A 16,825-nucleotide genomic window follows, 5' to 3' on the forward strand; every position below is an offset into this window, starting at 1 on the left:
GTTCTGTTTATGTAGCATGCTATCAAATGTGGCTCTCCCCAGTGATAAGCTGAGGTGGGGGACACTGTTCATAAAAAAGTCCTGTTCGCCTTTATCATCTAATTCATCCTTTTCATGGTTCTTTCCCAATCTCTTGATACAAACCAAAAATTCAGTACCCTAGTTAAAATAAAGTTACACACACACACAAACACACACACACACTTTCACAGAAGCCCAGTTCATTCCCAGAACCCACAGAGGACAGCTCACACTTATCAGTAACTTGAGCTCTAGAGGATCCATCTCCCTCTGTCCAGCTTTTGAGAGCAGTTATACACACAAGTGGCATATCCTCAAATGGAAATACATACACACACATAAAAAATAATTTTTATGACATATAATACAAACAAAATTCTAAAACACAGTATGAGTGTTAATAGATATGTGCATAATTTTGAATGCAATAATCCTTATATAATATATACGTACATCAAACCATCCTATGGCATATGTCTCTAACACATAGTCTTTATTTGTCAATGGAATATTTTAAAACTAAAACTCTGAAGTTAGTTTTTACTAAGATGGTAATCACTTAGTAGATTTGGACATCAAAGAGTATTTAATTTTGAAAATATAATTGAGGATATAGGATATTAGTTAATCCAAATTTAAGTTGCCAATTTTTCTGCAACCATTTCTCAGTTGTCTTCTTCACTGTCTATTCTTGTGAATAAAAAAGTCAACTCTTACAAAATAAAGCATTTAACTGGGGGCTTGCATATGGTTTCAGATACTTAGTCCATTATTATCATGGCAGGGAGCATGGTGACAGAGAGAAAATGACAGCAGGCAGGCATGGTGCTGCAGAAGTGGTTGAGAGCTACATCTTGATTGAGAAGCAGAGGGTGGGGAGAATCTTGGTCTGATGTGGGCTTTTGAAACCTCAAAGCCCATCTCCAATGATACACTTCTTCCAAAAGCCACACTTACTCCAACAAGGCCATACCTTTTAATCCTTCTAATTCTTTCAAACAGTTCTACTCACTGAGGACTAAGCATTCAAATATTTGAGGCACATGTGGATCATTCTTTTCAAACTGCCACATCTACAGAACTATTCTAAGTTTGAATAAAGCGAAGTAGAGCTCTGTTGACTTTAGGTAGAGGAAAGCCATGTGAAGACAAAAATGTAATGCCACTTTGTAGCATGAAAAATAAATGACACTGAGACAGATATTGGGGTTCAACCTGAAGATCAGGGAAGTAAAGCAGCCAAACTACCAGAGAGCTCTTACCTCTTACAAGGCTGGGGGCATTTCTATCCTCAGTGTGGCTAGAGAATCAAGGCCAGATACCAAGACCTGGTCCTGTCTTACATACCTCCCTAATCCTGGGATTAAAGGCATGTGATTCTAGGTGCTGAGATCATCTTTGTGTGAGCTGTTTCTCGTTAGGACTGGATCAATCTTGTACAGATCTTGGTGGCCCTGGACTCACTGAGATCCATCTACCTCTTAATAATGAGTCCTAGGATTAAAGGTGTGTAAACTACCTCCTAGCTTCTGACTGCTGGGATTAAAGGTGCGTGCCTGTCTTCTATGGCTTGTGACTGACTTTGCTTTCTGAATCCTCAGGCAAGCTTTAATAAATCATAAATAATATAGTACAACACCACTTGGGTCGACACACCTGAAAATGAGCTTTTCTGTGGTTATATCAACAATCACTACCCCATTATTTATTGGCTCCATTGCTGTTACTTTTCTGAGTTCTGGGTCAGATAGATATGGTCTCAATTTATGGCCTAGTGTGTCATAAATTTAGTTTCTGCTTTTTCTGACTGAAGAAAGATGGTTATAACTATGTGCTGTTTTAAAAAATCTTTCTGCTTTCATGATCTAGAAGGGAAAATCTACAGAGATAGCTGAACCAAACTCATGGAAACTCATGAAATCAAGATCAACAGCCATGGAACCTCCATGGGATGAACTAGGCCCTCTGCATGTAGGAGACAATTGTGTAGCTGGGTCTGTCTGAGGGGTACCTGACCGCAGGATGAGTATCTATCTCTGGTGCATGAGCTAGCTTGTTGGAGCCTATTCTCTATGGTGGAATACCATGATCAGCATTAATGCGGTGGCGGTGGGGGGGGGGGGGGGGTGGGGGGGCACTTGGCCCTGTCTCAACTTAATGGGTTAGGCTTTGTGGATCCCCATGGAAGACTCTATCCTGTGGGAGAAGTGGATGAGGGTGGGCTGTGAGGGAGGCATGGGGAGCTGGAAGAGGGGTGAGAAAGAGAGAGCTGTGGTTAGAATTCAAAATGAAATTAAAAATAAAACTTAAAAAGAATCTTCCTGCCAATTTTAACCTGCTGTCTATTTTACATCTATTATGGTTTTCTCATTCAACACTTTCATGGCAAGTATTATAGCAATGATCTGTACTTCATTGTCCAGTGCCTCATTAAATCCTTGCTGTAGTTTGGATATTAAATGTCCCTAATATGTCCACATTCAACTATCCCTCTTTCTCAAGGAGACACTACAAGGAAAGGGAAAACATTGAAGAGGTAGGGCCCAGGAGAATGTCCTTAGGTTACTGAGGTTCTGTATTCTTCATCCATAAGGGGAATGGCTTTGCTCTGTATTCCAGTTCATCACAATGCATTGTGTCTTTTAATAGGCCTCTAAGCAACAGGGTCATTTGATCATGAATAGAAACCTGAGAAAGCGTGAGTCAAAGAATCTTTTCCTTTTGCTCATTGATTATATTGGATATTCATTATTGTTATTAAATGGTAATTAATCTAGAACTTGGGCCATTTTCTCCTTGTCTTAAGTCTTGTAAAGTCTAGTGAACATAAACCTTAACTAGTAATCCTTATTCAAGCAAGTATTTCCATTTTTATCACAGCTCCTATCTGACCACAGAGTTACTTTGATTAACATTGGTAGTGATTTTTCTTTAGAATTTATTAAAGTTTGACTACTTCCTTTCTAAGTAGTGTCAGTTATTGAGCCTGTGATATCTCACAAAGTCCCAGTGAAAGTTCATGGTTCTCCAGTTCTGGCTGTTGGCTCCCAGTATTCTATTTACTGTTCCATGATTAATACCAGGGATGTGCCTGGCACAAAATAGGCTTTTGATAATGTTATCCAAAGAAAAACACACGAGAGGCCTCATAGCTTCTAATTTAGACTTCTGAAGTTATGATTGTATGTGAAAAGTTTTCATCACATAATTCTAAGCTTTTATTATACTGCTGAATGCATCTTCAACACTGTATTTCTATTTCATTGTGTACTTTGATTTCATATGTAATGCCAATATCTATTAAGATGCATTAGAACTTTTCTAAGTATTATTATTTTCCATTTCTAATACACCACACATTTCAAAAGAGAAAAGAAGCCAATTTCAGTCTTTGCTGTGGTCTGGAACAACTGAAGCTCTGATGCTTTCTCACTTAGATTCTATTATGGCTTTATTATGTAACACTGAGAGAAGAAGTAATGGGATTAGGGTAAATGTAAACCATGTTATGTATGTGCTGTCCTATTGCATTGTGGCACATGTGTGTGTTTTCTACTGTGCTATAGCCCATGCTCTGCACAAAGATGAAGCTCAGAGCACTGTTAGCAAAACATATTTTGGACGCCTAAAATTCATTTTCTTCTTAGTGTTGGTCAACTCTTGTTTCCCTGCAGGCTCCCCCATAGGCAATAACATTCTCTCTTTAAACCATTCCCAGGCTACTTGTTCTCCCTTTAGAGGACCTCTTCTTGCCAGTTTATTGCACCAATTAGAATTTAGTTTCCATCCCAACCCACTTTCCAAATACCACTGTGGCTCACTCATTTTTCTGACCTGGTATAATACACGTAGCGAAGTCAGAATATTTTGTACATTTAATATAATAATCTTGGTTTTACATAATCCTCTACTTTAAATTTACAGCCCTGTCTCCATACACCATTCTAAGTGTCCTTGAAGTCAGGGATCATTCCTCCTCTTTTTTTCAAGTAAGAATAACATACCCAAACATTTATCTTCTTGTTCAGTTGAAAAGAAAATACTGAACAAACTACAAATAGGTGGCTATAAATTGTGATAATAAAAAATACTAGAAATACCAACTAAAGTGTGAACAGAAAGATATTGATAGGTGATGCTGTAGTGAAGTTAGAGGGATATTCAAGGAGGCTCTTGGAAGCTACTATTAAGGTTCTAGATTTTGTTCTGAGAACAAAGGGGACCAATGGGAGGATTTAACCTTCACATAGCTCTCTGAAACAGCCTGATATAAAACACATAGATGTTTGCTATTCAGTCAAATATATGTTGTCTTAAAAGAATTTTCTATGGTTTGTCAATAACCTGTTCTTTATTAATCCTCTCAACCACATCTACTGGGTAGCTAGCCCATTCCATCATATGACTAATGAGTGGATGTTGGACATGTCTGTGTAGCCTAAGCACCATTCAGAATCTTATTACAACAAAATTCTGGGAATGGGCCATATTACAGCCATGCATTCTCCTGCTGTCTCTGTTACCAATTTACCTGGTTTATTTGTGGACCCTGACTTGATTTTCACTATTACTGTCTTTGTGAAACTTAATGTGAAGTTTCTATCATTCCTTACTGCTGGTGTTTGGTTCACAGAGGTGAAGAATCTATCATTTTCTAAATGAGCTTTCCATCCATAACAAATCCATTGGAGTTTTTATGTTTTCTAATCTCTTTTGTATCTTTCTGATTTTCAGAGCACAACAGACCTGATATTTGTGCTCCCAGTAGCCAGATTGTTCTATAACTAATTTTATATTTTTGACCGCACTTTTCTTCAGTGGCAAAACACAGTTTCTGTTTACTAGCATCTTTGAGGCAGGATGAAGTCTCATAAAGGAGAAAACATTCCTTAAATTTGCTAATGCAGCTTTCAAAATAAAACTCCCATTTCTGTTATCCTTACACATACTTTGCTTCTAGTGACAACAAAGCATTTTTCGGTTTGATAGCTATGAGGCACCTGGGTGTAAGTGAATGAAAAGGACATCTTTTAAACATATCCCACAACTCAGTATACCAAAGTCAGTGTAGGTGATTGTCCACTTATTACATCAGTATGTTTGATGAAATTATGTATGTATTTTTAACTAGGCTATAATGTCTGTCTGGTTATTCATTGGTTTGTTTTGGTGTTGTTTTGTTTTTTGTAGTGGACATTTTAACTAAATCGTTCATCATATTGTGATGGGTCTCAGTGTGGTTTCTAGAGATAATGGGTTTTGGTTAGAGACAGGGTTAGTGCTCTCTTTAGGTTTAGATTGAAGCTTAGAGTTGGGATTTGAGTTGCGTTCACTATGGTTTTGTTTCAATTTAAGGATATAGTCAGTGTTAAGTTACTGATTGGTGTTCAAACCTTATTTTCTTGCCATATTTTACTTGATACATAAATACTTTATGTTTAAGTGTACCAAGAGAAATAACTAAACTTAGTGATGCCTTTATCTCCTCATTTGCAAAATAGATAACAAGGAATTGAGAATGCTTGTTTCAGAAACAGAATGTTTGATGCATACAGTAATAGACAATGGAAGGTTAGGAAAACAGATTCTGTCAAATTTGAATATGACAGTATTAGACTGAATCATATTTATTTTAAGATAAATGTTGTCTTTGAAGTCTTAGAAAATTCTGGAATCATGGGCAATTTTACAGTGCCCTTATCTCCTTGTTCTCAGCCCAGCCTTTATGAGATTTAGACAAAGACAACATTGAGCTTGTCCTTCCCATGTGCCAGACTAGCAAATGCAATTGTGGATTACAGAGGCAGCAACTCATCTGCATAGTCACTTGAGTGACAGAGGTCTGTTCAGAAACAGGAGATCATGATGGCAATCCTGCCAACTGCCATTTAAAGCCTATGAGACCAGATAGCTCAGATGTCAGAGATTTTTGCCAGAGCTCCCTCATTTGGGAAGTATAGCAGGTTTGGAATTAAAGCCTGTCTTCAGACACTTCCTATTTCTTCCATTACAAACCACCAACTGGTTGACCTGTCTGGCAGGACTGGGGTTTGGAAATGCATCTAGAGGTTGTTACAGCCCACTGAGAATCCAGACATCTGTAGAGTAAGTATCTATTATTTCAAGTTTTGACTTAATAGTACAGAAAATTGAAATGCTGGCTGATGCATGTGTGCACAAGCTCCTTATCCTGACAGTAAGAACACTCTGAGTAGTGGGGATATAAACTGGCCTCTAGGTTGAAGGCAACTTGCTCACCTCCACTACTTAATTTGGTGCCCTTCCCACCAAAGGTTATGTGTTGGAAGCTTGGGCTTCAGGGTAGAATTATTGAAAGATGGTGGAACTTTTAAGAAGTGGTATCTAGTGAAATACCCTTTGGTCACTGGAGATATGCTAACGACAGGGATGAAGTAATTCTCATTTGGACACTTAGTAGGTTTTTTGAGAAAGCTATGAAAAGAGCCTGCCTGGCCTCTTTCTCCTATTGCATTCTGATTTGAGATGTGACCCCTCTTCTACATGTGTTCCACAATGTGCCATCTCTCACAGGGTCCTCACTATAGCCTGTTAGGATATTTTGGTTCCAATAATTTAAGCGAAATGAATCCCCTTACACACACACACACACACACACACACACACAACACACACACACAGACACACACACACACACACAGACACACACACACACACACACACACACACACATATATATATATATATATACATATATATTTCCTACCTCAAATATATGATTAGTGAAGAAAGTTTTATTTATTTGAGTTTGTTGTTTACCTCTGTAACTCTGAGGCTGGAAGCCAGGAATCCTGGGATAAATGAACAAGCCTGGAGGAGACAAAGGTATCTGTCAAGATACAAGAGAAGAATATAACCTTTTGGTCCTGCAGTTTCTTAATTTTCCATGAATTCATGAGTTTCTTAGTCACTGATTCTTTAGTTGCCCCATTTCCTAATTATTTATCATCGATAGCATACTAGGAAAGGAACACATGCTTCTTAACAGACACGTGACATTTCTTAAGACATTCCTTCTTAAATGTGAAGTACCTGTGTTCTCCGGGAAAAGAAAATATCTAACCCAAGGAAAGTGTTTCTCAGGGAACTATGACATGCTTCTCCAAGCCCCAAAAGTCATTTCAAAATCCCCTGTCAGAAAGTGAGGAGGACTTGACTCTGGAAGGAGCTGAACTTCATTTAAACCAGCAAACACTCTTTTGCTTATTGGAGAAGGGAGCTGTTTTCTAAAGAGGTACTAACAATTTTGAGGAAATAATTCACTTTTAGAAGGTGAAGGAATTCTAAGTTAGCTCAGCTTAAGGACTCAGTGCAGCTCCCAAGGAAGACAGGAGTTTCTGTTTAGTTTTCAATGGGAGAAAAATGAATCTCATGTCTCCAGTGATTCTGTGTCAGGGATTGAGGATGAGATCTCTCCCATAGGCACCTACATGATGAAGAGCAAGGATCATGAGACCTGGTATTGAAAAAGGGCTGATACTATTCTGGAGGTTTCATGGGATTTGTCTTCCTAGAACCCCCAGGAGGTGATTGGTATTTGATTTTACACATTAAAATTTAGAAGACATGCAATACCAAGGAGGTAGTAGAGTGGAACTAAGTTGTGAGATGAGCAAGTGCTCCAAGTAGCCTGTGTTATAAGTGTTGCTCCTTGCTCAGGAGAGGAATCACAGTCTGCAAAAAAAAGTGGTCTCAGTGACTGGAAACATAAGGAAAAAGGGAAGAGAAACAAGGAAACTGAGAGTTTGGGAGATGGCTGTTGTCATGAGCTGAGACCCTGATCTCTTCCCCATATTACAACCACCAAGAGATTTAAGTGCTGAAAAAAAACTATAAAGTTTAATATTTATCCGATTGAAAATCAATGTTTCTAAAATAATGTATTTTAATATACATATAAGAATGGCAGAAGAGAAGACAAAAAATACAATCTGAAGACTTCCATCTCCCACCTTAGTCTCCCCTTCCTTTGCTAATAGCCAGTGCAGACTTAGAACATGATAATAGCTTCAGCTGTCAGATGTGGGTAGTCCAGTAGTCATGAAACAATGGTTTCTCTGTGGCATGATTATAATATAACCAAGTTCTACAACTGCAGACAGGAAAGGTATTGGGAAAGTTACATCAATACTGTACATGTACCAACTTGTTGTTATTATTCCAACAATACAGTAATTTATATAGTGTTGTCTTCAGTAATCTAGAGATGACTTAAAGTACGGTGGGAGAATATTTATAGGTTACATGCAAATACTATGCTTTTAAAAGGAACATGAGTGTCTGTAAATTTTGGTGTCTGAACAGAGGGTGACCCAGTTCCCTACAGACATGGAGAGATGATTGTAGATATCACAAAATAACTGCACTGTTAATTGAATGCATCCAAACTAAATCTTCTTTGCTTCCTTGAGCTGATCAGTTTCATGCTTAGTACAAGACTGAGCTGCAACTCCTGCAACTCCTGAACCTTTGTATAGCAAATTTTCTGAATGATTTGATAGCACATGAACTTTCGAAATTCTTTGTCTATGACTTAGAACTCTCTCTCTCTCCCTCTCTCTTTCCCCCCTCTTTCTCTGTCTCCCTCTGTGTGTGTCTGCCTCTGTCTCTCTGCCTCTGTCTCTATCTGTATCAATGTTTTCCTCTCCCTGTCTCTCTCTCTCTCTCTCTCTCTCTCTCTCTCTCTCTCTCTCTCATTTTCCTTGGTGCTGCAGGTCAGTCTTACAGCTTCATCCATGCCTGGCAAGCTAAGCTCTCTGTCACTGACCTTTATTCCCAGTTACCTCCACCCAACCCTGGCCTTTTTTAAAAACAGTAACATCATTTTTGTTTGGTTTAAGTTAACTTTTTAGTATGGGCTTCCTATTGTTATATACATGCTATTGAACTCTTCTCATTCTTCCCTGTGCTACCACCTCCTGTTTGTGGTTGAGAATCAAACATCTTGTTAACAATTCAAACACTAGTTACAAAATTGGAAATGTTGAAAATCTGTTACTGTCTCCATATGCAGTTGTGTATCTTCTACTCATCTCATGTGCTTCCACAAGGGCATGCATGTGCAAGCATGCAACAAGGCATGATATACATCATTTTTTTCTCATGAGCCTGAGGTAATAGAACCATTAATGGGTACAGATAATATGAAGAAAATGTCCCCTTCAATACCACAAGGGTACCCAGTAAAGCATGAGAAGAGAAATCTGGGTCATTTTTACTAAAAAGAAAACTTTTCTTAACCACAAAAAATGACCTTTCCAATGGCCTTGCCAAAGCAGCTTTCTAGTGTTTAGTTTGCTTTTGCACAAAAGTAGAAATCTGGGATGGGATGAACTTTGATGCAAGAAGAACTTAAGTTTCTATTCCCCCTCCAAAGCTGTTCATCTGCTGTTTTTTCTGGCTATCTGCTGCTTCCCAGCTTCAGTTAACTTCTCCACAAGAAAAAAAGTACTGCCCATGTCTTCCTAAGCAGCATTGGGGGAGATGAAAGTGAAGCACGGTGTATTCACATGGTTACAATTCTAGCCAATGGTGCTGGCTGCAGTGTGAGACACTACACAAATGCTTACTTCAAGGTGAGTAGGAAGTTTGCCATTTCAGTTTTTAATAACAATTAAAACTTAGGGACTTGAGAGATAGCTCAGTGGTTAAGAGAACTTGTTGCTCTTTCAGAGGACCCAGGTCAATTCTCAGCTCCCACATGGTGCTTCACAATCATTTGTAACTCAGTTCCAGGGAATCTGATGCTCTCTATTGACCTTGGTGAGCACTTACATGCTGTGCAGGTATACATGCGGGCAAAACACCCATCCACAAAACAAAATGAATAAATCTTGTTAAAAAACTAAAACATGATTTGTCTAAAACATGATTCGGGAGAGTGCAGAAGAACTGGTCCGTGATCACAGCTCTAGAGAGGCAGAAGCAAGAGGATCACAAAGTCTAGTTAGGCTAAAGAAATTTGATGAAGTTCATGTCAAGATCCTTCATTCTATCTGCACAGAAATTTTCTCAAACTAGGTCACATTTACAAAGCCAAGGGATTTTGATTTAAACATCTCTAGGGGACCACCATTGAACCTATGTAGTGTCCATTTCCTCTCCCGTGTGATCCTGAAGGAAGACACTGATCTCCACCTCCCCATCCAGGTCACAATATTCTCTATGATTTGCTGTCTTGGTTAGCGTCTGTGAGACAACAATCTTAAAGATTACATTTTTCCTTTCTCATTGAAATAGCTCTTTCCCAAACCCATGACCAGATGTAAGGATTGTTCCCATAGTCAAATCAATTATAATCATGCATTTGGGACTTTGGGAAATGACTACAAGGCATATGTGCCCTAACATTTTTGAGGGCTTCAAACGGGCTTCTATTTGATAATTGTTTTCTTTCTTTCTTTTTTCTTTCTTTCTTCCTTCCTTCCTTCCTCCCTTCCTTTCTTTCCTAAAAATCTGAAGAGAACTCTGGTGGCACATTGAGTATCCAGTGACAATATCAACTGAACCTATTTGTTATATTGCAACGTCATGTCTCCAAGTGCTGAAGGATTATCTTTCCTTAATACTAATAACTATGAAAATGTCCAAAAAAACACCCCAAATTAGGCGGATCTCTGTGAGTTCGAGGCCAGCCTGGTCTCCAGAGAAAGTGCCAGGATAGGCTCCAAAGCTACACAGAGAAACCCTGTCTCAAAAAACCAAAATAAATAAATAAATAAATAAATAAATAAATAAATAAATAAAAAATAAAAAGAAAATGGCCAAAAGCCTCTTGACAGAATACCTGACAAAAGCTACCTTAAGAAAGGAGGCTTTATTTTGGCATGTAGTTTAAGAGCAGGAAAAACATGATGGCAGGAGTTTGGCATGGTGTGTCAGAGATAAATGCTGCTGTTTCATTTCCACTTCCTTATACAATCCAAGACCCCAACTCATGGGATGGTGATCCCATGTTAATTGAGGGTGAGTCTTCCCTCCTTTGTTAAAATTCTCTAGAACTTTAGAGGAGATTCAAAATTCAGTCAATTTGACAATATAGGTTCCAACCCCATTTCTGCCAGGGACTGTCTATTCCAATCTAGCTAGGAGAATGTGTGGCTAAAATAGGGAGTGTTTTTCTTGATTTGCCTAATGTAGAATTCACTCTGGGAAGACAGAAGCAGACATTCTTGCAAGCTAGGACTAAGATTGAATCTTTCTTCCCAGTGGCTAGATTTCTTAGTACTAGAAGATACAACACATCCTACTAGAAGAGAAAGATCACCAGTGTTTCTATTTGACCTCAAATCCTACATACTATGGTATCAATATCCCAGGAAAGATGTTCTCATAGTTGCAATTTTGACACAACTGTTATAAACGCAAATAACCATTTTTTTTTGCCTGCATTCAAAGCTTGCTCCATAGGCAGAAATTCTCATCAGGTACTGACACCCCCATTAAAAGTCTATAGCTGGGAATAGACATAATGGCCACAGTGGAGAAGCTACCGATGTTGTTTTGCTGAATGGATGTAGTATGCCTGTCATATTCTCCAACTTCTAAATATTAATATTTATACAGATAGATACTTAACTGTTATCAGTCTTGGTCAGGGAAGCTTCTTTTTACAATGGGCAGTGGTAACTATGGAGACCTGGCTAAGTTCCTGAGAATATAACTGTCAAATGCTTAGCACTAAATGGAATATTTATATTGCCCTCTCTACTGCTCAAGAAATTTTATGGAATGGTAGAAAGGAAGAGTCAGAGGAAGGGGTGAATGACTTCTGGGCATGACCTCTTGAGTTCTCAGCAGCTGTAATTACCTGAAGGAGACCACACGGGATTAGACTCCATTATGTTCTGTCAGGAAGGGAAGAAGGGCTCACAAGACCCTCTCACACTTCCTTAGGATATGTAAATTGATAGCAGCTTGGGGGAGCTTCTCCCTCTGTGATTAGTGTTCATATGTTGCTCATGCTCATGCAGTAATCCCCCATTCATTGCTCCTATAAATAATCTTAATGAAACTCATGGCTTAAGTTTCATGTTCCTAACCTAGATTTTGGGGAAATTATCTTTGGTCTGTCATTTTTGTCATATCTATGAATAGATGCTTGTTCATCTCCCCAGGGAAAGTTCACATAACAGGGACATTCTTGTCCACTCAACAGGGCATGCTCAGAAAACAGTCAATCTCTATATGAATATGTATAAGCTCCCTGAGGAAAGTCTCCAAGAAAAGAATTCCCATGCTATCCTTGCTACACAGAATACATCTTCCTCCATCCTTTTGCCCATTAGTTGTACTTAGATTGGCTCTGCACTCACTAAGAGGTGAGCCTATTGCATTTACTTATGTCATTGTCCTGAATTATATACATCAAATAAAGTCAGGTTAACACTGAAAATGAAGATAAATAATCCTCTGGCACTAATAAGTGCTTTATTGGAAAAAAATACAAAGACTACAAAAGATGTGTATTTGAGTGATTGTTTTCAAAGATTTATGTAATATATTATACTCTGATGATAGATATTGATTTTGCTAATATTTGCCAGTGAATTCAGGCAAAAAGTATCTGTCACATTTACAGGTGAATGACACTTGCACACTAAAATATTTAAGTGCATCAAAGAGTTTCTAACATATTAAATTGCTAAAGAATGTTTCAGTATACCCTGTGCCTAAGAATGATGACTCTTCATTGCAGTCAACTGATATTACAGATCTGGTTCAATAGTTAATGTCAATAGTTAATAAGCTTCCATGTACCATTTCTTTATTAATTTTGTTGTTTCAGTTTTTTGGAGGGAGACTCTATTTTATTCAGGTTGGTTTTGAACCTCAAAGCTCAAGAGCTCCTTCTTCCTAAGCCTCTGAATAACTGGAATGAAAAGTACACAATACCACTAAATCTGTGTGCCCACTTCTAGGGATTGAAGCCAAGACTGCATGCAAGACAAACACAAACATTACAGATGGAATACAGCGTTAGCCCCTCATTCTAAATTTGAAACTAATCAGTCAGAATAAAGATTGCAACAGCTTTCCATCACTGGGACCAATACTGGAGATTTTCAATTTGTAAGACAGAAGTTTTGTTTGGGCCCAGATTTTTAAAGTTATAGATCATTATTATGCAGAACTATTGTTTATAGGCTTCCCACTAGAGGTGGGGAGGCAACACATGCTAGTGGGAGCAACTGATGTAGCAAACAAAACATTGTTCATGTCATTGTTGTGATATAGAACAGATGGGCCTAGGGTCTCTGTTCTTCCTAAAGGCCACACATGTATTGACTGGTTAGACTTGCTTTTAGAGTCACTTCTTACAGGCTTCACCAGTCCCCAGTAATGCAATGATCTGTTTACTACACATGTAATGCCTAAGCCCCTGAACATCCTTGTCCTAGCTATAGCACACCTTTAAGGCCTATCTTTTTGGTTTGAGACAGAAGAGACTGGTTTTGGGTAACATTTGGGGGACACTTGCTAGTTCCCCCAACATGGCACAGCTCTTAGTTTGCATTATCTTTTTAATAGTCCTATAAAACAAGCATAGGTTAAGCTAACCTTTACCTGCAGATATGCAAACAGGTCATCTGTGAGATGAGGTCTCCTGATGTAGCTAATAAAGCAAACCCAAGCCCCACCCTGGATACTAGGAACTGAGATCTCAGCAGAGTTGCCCAGTGAACTGTGGTCCATATGCCTCGAATCTTGTACTTCCTTTGCTTCCTGTACTCCTGGAGACCAATTGTCAACGGCCAAGTTAAAATATTTCTGAAAATGAAGATGTTATTCAAATTATGGCCAACAGGCTATAGTAAGATACCTACTGTTTCAATTATACATTTTTTTTTTGCTTTAAAAAGCTTATGTGGAAAAGAGAGGGCAGAGCAGTCATTGCAAAGTGCCTAAGACACCAGTCGCCTTTATGAGTCTTCAAATGGTATGTCTTGAAGCACTGCTGCCTCTGGGACAAACCCTGCAGCCTCATTATGATTCTATACTTGTCCCTCTGCTTTTTACAATGCCAGCCACTCCCAGGTGGGTGCATTCTATTTCAGAGACAAGGAAATGCTGACCATGTCCTCCATATTAGAATGTCACTGGAGCTACACAAAACCATTAGGATGTGGTCTCTGGGTATAGCTGGCTTAATGTTGTGCCTTTGGCAGACATTTGGAACAGCTCTGTGTGAAGATGACCTGGTTGTGTTTTATAGTGACTCTGGAGTAGTATGAGGTGAATCCTTGTTTGAGTCAGAAAATTCCATTGTGGAATATAGGTATGGCTCTTGGTTGTGCAGTATTGTTCATGCGGTACTTGGAATGTAGTACCAAGATGTCTGGCTATTGCAATATTTATATTTAGAGCTTGATGGTCAGGGAGGAAGCCATGATTATTCCTGAAGGGAAGGCACTCTTAAGTCATTCATAATATACAGCCAGAAAAATTAGGCTTGGTTGATGTGTTGGTAAGTTTTTTGTTTTGTTTTGTTTTTTGTCAACTTGTCACAAATTAGAGTCATCTGAGAAGGAAGCTAAATTGGGAAAATGCCCCTATCTGATTGCCCTATAGGCAAGCCTGTGTGACATTGCCTTGCTTGATGACCGATGTAGAAGGGCCTAGCCAACTGTGGGCAGTGCTGTCCCTGGGCAAGTGGACTTGGAGTGTATAAGAAAGCAAATTGAGCAAGCCATTAAGAATCACTTCTCCCTGGTCTCTGCTTCAGTTTCTGCCTCCAGGTTCCTCTCCTCTTTAGTTCCTTCAATGATGGACTGTAATCTGTGAAATAAAATAAACCCTTTTCTGCACAAATTGCTTTTGGCTAAAGGTGTTTATTACAGAAATAGAAACAGGACTAACACAGGGGAGGTAGCCCAGTGGCTCTGAACCTCAGTTAGAAGCCAATTGCCATGTCATTCAGGAGCTGTATCTCCAGTCAGTCCCACACTGACCCCTGCCTCTTCTGTTGAGAAGGTTGGGACAAAGATTGTACATTGTGTCCATACTAGATTGGAGCACAACTATGCACAAAAGGCACTAGCTATGGTGGTCACTGTCCCAGGGTGGGATCTAAACAAATTACAAAAAAGCAAAACAAACAGGGAAAAAAAGGAAATCTCTGGCCACTTCCAAATTGTTGGCATTTAGGAAACATGGACCCAGGCAGCAGGCCAAGAGCAACCTTCCACCATGGGAAGATTTGATTGGTGGACATCATCCTAAGGCATCCTTAGAGGTTAAACATTCTGTGCTTCTATGCCTCTATCCCAAGAGAAAGAAAATAAAAGTACATAATAATATCAATGGTGCCAATTTTACTGCTTAAATGAAAACGTCTTTTTTTTTAGAAAACTATCAAAACAAGTCAGAAAATATGAATCCAAAAGTTGCACACTAGAAAATAAACATTTTATAGGAAATGACATTGTTAATAGTGACACTTTAAAGATGGCAGTGCCTGGCACAAGTTAGATGAGGATGAATAAAACCTGAAATAAATTATTTTTGTTTTGGGGAAGGATGAGCATCTATCTGTTCACACAATGCACACACATACTCTATTTTATGACTGGTGCTATTGGACCAACATCAAATATCCCTGACAGCCCTTCACACTGAAGCCTCTATATCAAAATTCTGGCTCTTAGTGTATTCATTTCCAAATGCTTTATGGACAATTAGCTAATTGCTCCTGTGGGGTAGGCATAGAACCTGGTGAATGTGACTGTCATTAAGCTCTTTAAACCCTTCATGTTTGTCACTAGAAAATGTGACATAGTTAACAGCTTCGGGGAGCATCTGTGGCAAATTGACATGCCAGCTGTGAAAACCTTGGGTTGAATTATTATTATGAAGGAGTCGCTCTCATCTCTATACAGCTTTGAATCCTTACTCTTTGGCTAAGGTCTTGAGTCAGTCATTAATTATGAGGTTCCTGCCATTAGCTGTGTCTGCCCTAACATCTTCCAGACTGTGAAGGCTTTCAACTAACAACAGGCATTTGTTTGAGGAAGCCGTGGTGAAACTGGCATGTGGGTCTTCAGAGTAATGCTTGCCTGCTCCACCATCATCAGATCAACTCGGCACTTCAGGATAAAGGGATTGCTTTTCTATTCTTGTAAAGAAAAAGAACGAGATACACTTGTATGGGACTGTGAACATTCAAAGGAGAGGGGCTCTCTGTTTCCCCTTGTTTCTTTTCCTTATTGCCAACACAATCAGCCAGAATCTAATCTTCATGGTATTGCTGTACTTACACTGTGACTGTGATGTAATCAAAGCATTCTTTTGGGCATCACAGACACTTGAACAATTCATTTCACTTTTGCATGTTGGACAAAGTGGCAGATACTTGTGCAGAAAGGCGGTTCCAGTTTGTCAGTCCATTATGGCCTTTTGGAGTTACTCGTCTGAAAAGCAAAACAGCCATGTTGGAATTTTGGTGATAATCTCTTACATCCTCACAAAAGCTGAAATGGATTGGACTGGACATCTTTGAAGCTTGCTTTCCATGGGCACCCACCTGTAACTCTCCTCATGTAGAAATGAGTTTATAATTCACATGCCATTTAATCAAAGTTCACAGGAGACATGCTTGTCTATCACACATTAGACCTTTGCTTTATTCCCCATTCTATAAAGGTATCCAAACTTAGGTTTTAACTGCTGTTTTATAAAAGTATAAAAGCAGGACATATTTACGGGGCACTACATGATGTTTTTTTTTTATAATTTCTTTAGGGTGAGCAATATTTAAAACTTTCTT

The sequence above is a fragment of the Cricetulus griseus genome, chromosome 2, assembly GCF_003668045.3.
Source record: "Cricetulus griseus strain 17A/GY chromosome 2, alternate assembly CriGri-PICRH-1.0, whole genome shotgun sequence".
NCBI classification, from domain to species: Eukaryota; Metazoa; Chordata; class Mammalia; order Rodentia; family Cricetidae; genus Cricetulus; species Cricetulus griseus.